The sequence below is a fragment of the Benincasa hispida genome, chromosome 11 (genome assembly GCF_027475165.1).
Source record: "Benincasa hispida cultivar pf3 chromosome 11, pf3_genome.v1.1, whole genome shotgun sequence".
NCBI lineage: Eukaryota > Viridiplantae > Streptophyta > Magnoliopsida > Cucurbitales > Cucurbitaceae > Benincasa > Benincasa hispida.
Window position 1 is genome coordinate 48,473,365 of NC_143488.1, and position 7,512 is coordinate 48,480,876.

Below are 7,512 nucleotides of genomic sequence, written 5' to 3' on the forward strand. Positions count from 1 at the left end.
ATGTGATGAAATATTACTAAAAAATTTAGAGCTAGTTGCATAAATGGAATTCAAGTCTAAAATAATAGGATATGTAGTACATGGTTAAAATAATTGCATATATAAAAAAAGGGTAGAAGATTAAAAAGTCCACACCAAGCCACCATTTTGCTTGCTTCTTCCCAATTTTCTTAAATTGAAAGATATCACTGGTAGCAACTATTAGTGGGTTGCTATCACTAATAACTACTATCAATTGCTGTCATTAATAGTTGCTGATGAAAAGTAAAAGAGAAGGAAGAAGAAAAGCACACACAGGTATACGTGGAAAACCCTAATACGACAAAAAATCACGATACATGCTTAAATAGAAAAAAGGGAAACCCTAGGGTATAGTAAAAAGGCAAAACTGCCCCTAGGACTAACACCCTAATTTCAACACTCCCCTCAAGTTAGGGCGTAGATATCAATGAGGCCCAACTTGCTAATACATGAGTCGAAAAAATGTCTGGGAAGCCCTTTTGTGAGAACATCTGCAATCTGCTGACTGGAAGGAATATAGGGAACACATATGTTGCCATTGTCAAGTTGTTCCTTGATGAAATGCCTATCAATCTCCACATGTTTTGTTCTGTCATGTTGTACAGGGTTATTTGCGATACTTATTGCGGCTTTATTATCACAGTAGAGTTTCATAGGTTCATCATGACCTTGATCGAGATCACTTAAGACCTTTTCCAGCTAAATTTCCTCACATATCCCTAGACTCATGGCCCTGTATTCAGCTTCGGCACTACTTTTGGCAACAACCCCTTGTTTTTTACTTTTTCACATCACAAGTTTACCCCACATAAAGGTACAATATCCCGATGTCAAATTTTTGTCTACTATAGAGCCTGCCCAATCGGCATTCGTGTATGCCTCGATTCATTGTTTGTCGGACTTCCTGAATATCAACCCTCTGCCCAGAGAGGTTTTCAAATACCTCAGAATGCACTCTACTGCTCTCATGTGTTCTTCGTAAGGAAACTGCATGAACTGATTAACACACTGACTGCATATGCAATATCTGGTCTGGTATAAGAGAGATAGATTAACTTCCTAACAAGTCGCTGATGTCTCTCCTTGTCAACCGAAGCACTGTTACTCAAGTTACTGAGTCTAGCATTAGTTTCCATAGGAGTTTCTACTGGTTTACAGCCCGTCATACCTGTCTTCTTAAGTAAATTCAGAGTGTATTTTCGCTGAGATACCGAAATGCCTTCTTTTGATCAAGCCACTTCCATTTCGAGAAAGTATCTCAACTTCATAAGATCTTTGATTTCAAATTCCTCAGCCATCTTCCTCTTCAGTCTGTCAATTTCTGGAGCATCATCACCTGAAATAACAATGTCATCTACATGCACAATCAAAACTGCAATTTTCCTAGATACTGATTTCTTTGTAAAGAGGGTGTGATCTGAGTATCCCTGATTATACCTCTGTGACTTCACAAAAGTAGTGAACCTGCCAACCAGGCTCTCGGAGACTGCTTCAACCCATACAAGGACTTCCGCAGTTTACATACCCGGTAATTGAACTGTTTCTCAAACCCTGGAGGTGGACTCATGTACACTTCTTCTAATTCCCTATTAAGGAAAGCATTCTTCGCATCAAATTGGTGGAGAGGCCAGACTTTATTAACCACGATTGAAAGAAGAACCTGAACTGTGTTTAGTTTTGCTACTGGGTAAAAAGTCTTGGAATAATCTATTTAGAAGGTCTGAGTGGAGCCTTTTGCAACTAATCGGGCCTTATATCTGTCAATTGTTCCATCATGTTTATATTTAACGGTAAACACCCGCTTGCACCCAACTGCTTTGTGTCCCTTAGGAAGAATGACCTGGTCCCACGTGTTATTTTTCTCAAGTGCCCCCATTTATTCCATAACTGTAGCTCTCCATTCGGGAATCTTCATTGTCGCATATATACTGCTCGGTATTGTAACTGTGTTTAGACTTGTAGTGAGGGCTTTAAATATGGGATACAAGTTGCTATAAGACAAGTAACTCCGTAGAGGATACTTCGTGCATGATCTTGTACCCTTCCTTAAGGCAATAGGAAGATCAAGAGAGGCACCTTGATATTTCTTCTTTTCTAGCTCCCTATTGCATTCAGCCTTCTATTCACATGTCTTATCTTCTATGGGATCTCCTCCAGTGTCAACAACGTTCTCTGCTGGGACCGATTCTTCACAGTTACCACCACTTGTAGCAATTACATTCTCGGTACAGTCCTTAGTATCGTCACTGTCTTTCATGTCTTTACTTACGTCACTTTCAACACAAGCATCATTGTCAGCATAAATGTTACCATTATCAGGTATAAGAGTACTCGTACTTAGAACTGACACCCATTCTGACTCATGGACTGGAGCCGGAGAAGTAACAAGCGACACTATTTCCTTTCTGAGATTCCTCCTATAGTATGTGATCCATGGGACTTGTTCGGTGGGCAGAATGGGTTCGTTGAAACTTATGTTAGGAATCGGTTCAGGTAAGACTGACAGACTCGGACTCCAATTAGTCTCTTCACTCATACTCTTCCTCTGAAGAGGACTAAGGGAAAAGAAGGGATGATCTTCGAAGAAGGTCACATCCATGGAGACAAAATACTTTCGGGAAGAAGGATGATACATTTGTACCACGTTGATGTAGTGAATATCCCACAAAGACACACTTTTGGGCCTGGGGGGTAAATTTGGTTTGATTAGGGCCATGAGTATGAACAAACATAACACACTCAAACACCCGAAGTGGAACATCAGGGACGAGTCGGTTATCAGAATAAGACTCTCTGAAATAGTCTAAGGGGGTTTGAAATTTTAAGACCTGGGAAGGCATTCGGTCTATCAAATGAGTTGCTATTAGAACCACATCTCCCCACAAATAGAACGGAAGAGAAGTTGACAACATAAAAAACCGAGCAACTTCGATCAGATGACAGTTTTTTTGCTAGGTTACCCCATTTTGTTAAGGAGTATAAGCACACGAACTTTGATGGACAATGCCTTTAGAGACTAGGAATTCCCCAAGGGAGTTATTACAAAATTTTCGACCATTGTCACTACGAAGGATAATGATCTTTGCATTAAACTGGGTTTCTATAGAACTGTAGAACTGTTTGAAAACAGATGCGACTTTAGATTTGTCGATAAGAAGGAAGACCCAAGTTAATCTAGTGTGGTTATCAATGAAGGTTACAAACCACTGTTTGCCTGTGGCGGTAGTAACAGGTGATGGACCCCACACATCGCTATGGAAGAGGGTGAATGCTTTGGAAGGCTTATAAGGCTGAGGCTTCACTGAGACACATGGTTGTTTAGCTTGGACACACACATCACAATTTAAATTAGACAGATTAACATTGCGAAATAGATAAGGAAACAAATATTTCATATAGTGAAAACTATGATGTCCAAGACGATAGCGCCACAACATATAATCAGTTTTAGAGGTAGAAAAACAAGAAGAAAGTAAACTAGTCCTATCACATATCCTAGAAGAAGCATCTTTAGTGAGAAAATAGAGCCCCTCATCATGTCGGGTAGTGTTAATCGTCGTCTCCGAGTTTAGGTCCTGAAAAACAACAACATCAGGTGAGAAAGTAACTCGACATATCAAATCCCTTGTAATTTTACTAACAAATAACAGATTATAAGATATTTTAGGTACATACAACACATCCTGAAGAATCAACCCCTCAAAGGGTGACAAACGGCCTTTCTAGGCTACAGGGGCGAAAGACCCATAAGCAATTCTGATCCTCTCATTCCCAGCACTTGGATGATATGAAATAACTAGGATTTCCAAGACGATAATGCCACAACATATAATCAGTTTCATAGGTAGAAAAACTATAAGAAAGTAAACTAGTCCTATCATATATCCTAAATGAAGTATCTTTGTCAGTGAGGAAATAGAGCCCCCCATCATGCCGGGCATTACCAATCGTCGTCTCTGAGTTCAGGTCCTGAAAAAAAACAACATCAGGTGAGAAAGTAACTCGACATCTCAAATCCCTTGTAATTTTACTAAAAAATAAAATATTATAAGATATTCTAGGCACATGCAACACATCTTGAAGAATCAACCCCTCAAAGGGTGACAAGTGGCCTTTCCAGGCTACAGGGGCAAAGGACCCATCAACAATTCTGATCCTCTCATTCCCAGCACTTGGATGATATGAAATAAATTAGTAGGAAGAACCAGTCAAGTGGTCTGTAGCCTTTGAATCTAGAATCCACGGCTTGTTACCAGTTATACTAACAAGATTAAAGGATTGAAGTGTACCTGATTGGGTGATCACACTTATACCCACTGTACTAAAGTTAGTTTGATTTGTTTCCTGGTTCTTAGGTTAAGAACCTCCTATTGTTAATTCACGGGCCAGTGTTCGTCCAGGCCCTGATTGATGTCTTTTACCAATTGGCAGACGGCCATACAGCTTTCAGCATTGATCTTTAGTGTGTCAGGGCTTTTTATAGTGTTCACATACCAGTGCTGGCTTACTGTTTTGCTTATCATTAGCAGAACTCGATGCTTTAAAAGCAGCTGAATCAGTTGACGAGACCAGTGGATTATTCATAGCACTCAACCTGTCCTCTTCAAGGCGGACTTCAGAACAAACTTCCATAAAAAATGGTATTAGACGAGTTCCTAGTATCCGACTCCTTACCGCGTCAAACTTAGAATTCAATCCCGCTAGAAAGTCATAAACTCGGTCTATCTTCTCAGACGTGTAATATAAAACTCCCTCACATGGGCAATTTCAGATTATCTCTCGACATAGATCCATTTCTTGCCAGATAAGAGATAGCTTGTTGAAATATGCTGTAACGTCCATTGTTCTCTGCTTGCACTCATGGACTTGTTTGCGTAAGGTGTAAAGCCTGGAAGCATTTTTCCGTTTGGAGTACCGTTTCTGTACGGCCTCTTAAATATCCCGAGCAGAGGCTGCATACAGTAGGGGTTTGCCAATTTGAGGCTCCATACTCCCTACTAAAATATATCGCAGTAGGGAGTTTTCTTCCTTCCATATATATTCTTGAGGGTCACCTGGTCTCAGTTTCGGTATCTCTCCTGTCAGATATCCGAATTTATGCCGATCTTCGAGGGCCATTTTTATGGATTGGAACAACGACAAATAATTAAGCCCATTCAATTTTCCCCTTACAATACAGCTAGCAGTATTTCTTATTGCACCGGAAAATAAATTTGTCGTAGATAAAGTAGGGAAAGAGGTTACCGGGCTTCCTGAGTAAGCTGGAAGGCTAGAGGGAATTTCTGACCGCCCATTAGAGGTAGCCCCAAGCACCTCTCCGAGAGTGGCCATCTATTGCTGAGGATTGAAAGAACTCTTAAACAAGAGTATCCATGAGCATGTTCGGACCTTTCCTATTTCATTGTGACCGAATTACCACACATACATTCTAACAAATAGGTATGCATTTTAACACTAATTATAGGCATGCATTCACAACCAATAGATTGAGTATACGTACTAGTTGAAGACTGTTTTCACTTGAACTCAATCTAGCAGTAGTGACTCCTCTATTGTCCTTATCGCCCAACAATCAGCCGCCTAGCAGCACCACGAACAAGCAGCAACCGGGGACGACACCACCACTTGAAGCTCTTGGTATTCTCGGAGTGAGAATCCAAAGAGTGGACTTTGATGGAATTGGTAGAGGAAGGAGGAAAAGAAGATCGTGTAGAACGACAAGGAAGTGGGAGATAGTAGGTGACTATCGTATAGTCGGGTGCTCGTCGCTTAGAGAAAGGTACACGATCGTGTAGGTTTTACAAAGCGATCGTTTAGAAATGTTTGGCAGGCTAAGCGATCGTTTAGAGAAGGTGAGCGATCATTTAGAGAACGCATGTGATCGTTTAGGTGATAGACGCTATCGTATAGGCTCTCAACTAAGCGATCGTGAAGTTTCCACACCGTGAGCGATCTTTTCGAACTCTTTGCAAAATGAAAACAATTTTCATTTTATTCTTCAGTTACAATAACCGAAATCAATCTTCCCACTATCGCACGATTCAGGAGAAATTTTCGGTCAATTATCACATAACTGCCTATTTAATTAAATAATGAATATAATCATATTATATTCTTAACCTATTGTTTGATATCATTTATCAACTATAGAAATTTCTCCTCTACTTGATATAAATCATATTTATATCTAATTTTCTCCAAAATAATGTATCTCATATATTTAGTCTATTATATCATATATAATCAAACTCCCTCTTGTCAATTTGAAAATTTCAAACTGACCCAAAAACTGATTCTCGACTTTATCCAAGCTACCACGGGGACCTTATGGACGTGTGGCTCGAAGCTCTAACGGTACGTGAATAGTTGACTAAACTCTTTAGCCACGAGATCCACCATCCGTTAACTGCCATACATTCTACTAAAGACCAACAACTGAACTCTTCTTACCACATATATATTTTTGTGTCCATCGGATATAACCAATCATGAGTATGATGAACCTTCACAAATGCTCGTAAGTTCAGCTAGGCCAATTTATCATTTTGCGCCTGTAGTTATATCTTGCTCCTTAAGTACCACTGATTCCTCTAATGAACAATACAACATAGTCCAAATATGTGTGAACACCTCTCGGGCCAAGAGAAGGTGTGTGGTGCCACATCGTTCAAGCCTTAGAATCAACCCTTAAGGGAGCTATCTATCTACTTGCCCCTACTTTGGGGAAGGAGTGAATTCCATCTTATGTAGCTAAGTTTCCAGCTCCCAAATAAGACGAATCCCCAAAATGGTAGGTTTGAGTCGGTGACCTGGCCATTCGCACCTATACAAATCAAAGAACCGCCCTCAATGGCAAGAGTTCCCAACTCACTAAGGATTGAGGTCATGTTACCTATGGTCATCCTAGTGAAGTGAAGTCTCTGTCATGAACGGTGTTATATAACGAGACGTTAACATTTCGTGGTCAGGTCTTATACAAACTCTTTGTATAGGACGCCCTCGCTCGCATGCCCCCTACATGAATGATCAGGATCAGACCATCTGTGACAAATCACAACACTTGTGACCATTCTACAAAGCGGGCCGCATCTGTAGCATTATCAAGATAAGGTTTCCCTCCTATATCCATATACTACAGACCATTTTAGTTATCACTTAAGTTATGATCCACTTGTATATCACCACATACATGCTTAAGTTACATACTGATAACTAGAGATTTTAGATTTATTAGTTTGTGGTAAAGCAAATAAAGAAACAACTGAGCAAAATCAAGAAGTGAAGTAAAATATCATATATTATACATCATAAACATTCGTACAAATTGTTTACAAACTACAGGACACGAGATTTTAGGGCATCAACCCCAACAACCTCCTACTTGTCCTAAAGCGAAGTGAGGTGTACATAAAACTAGTACAAAACAATAAACAAGGGCATAAAAGCCCGGTATAAGAAAATCTCCCACTTGCCCTAGTCAAGCCGCGGGCG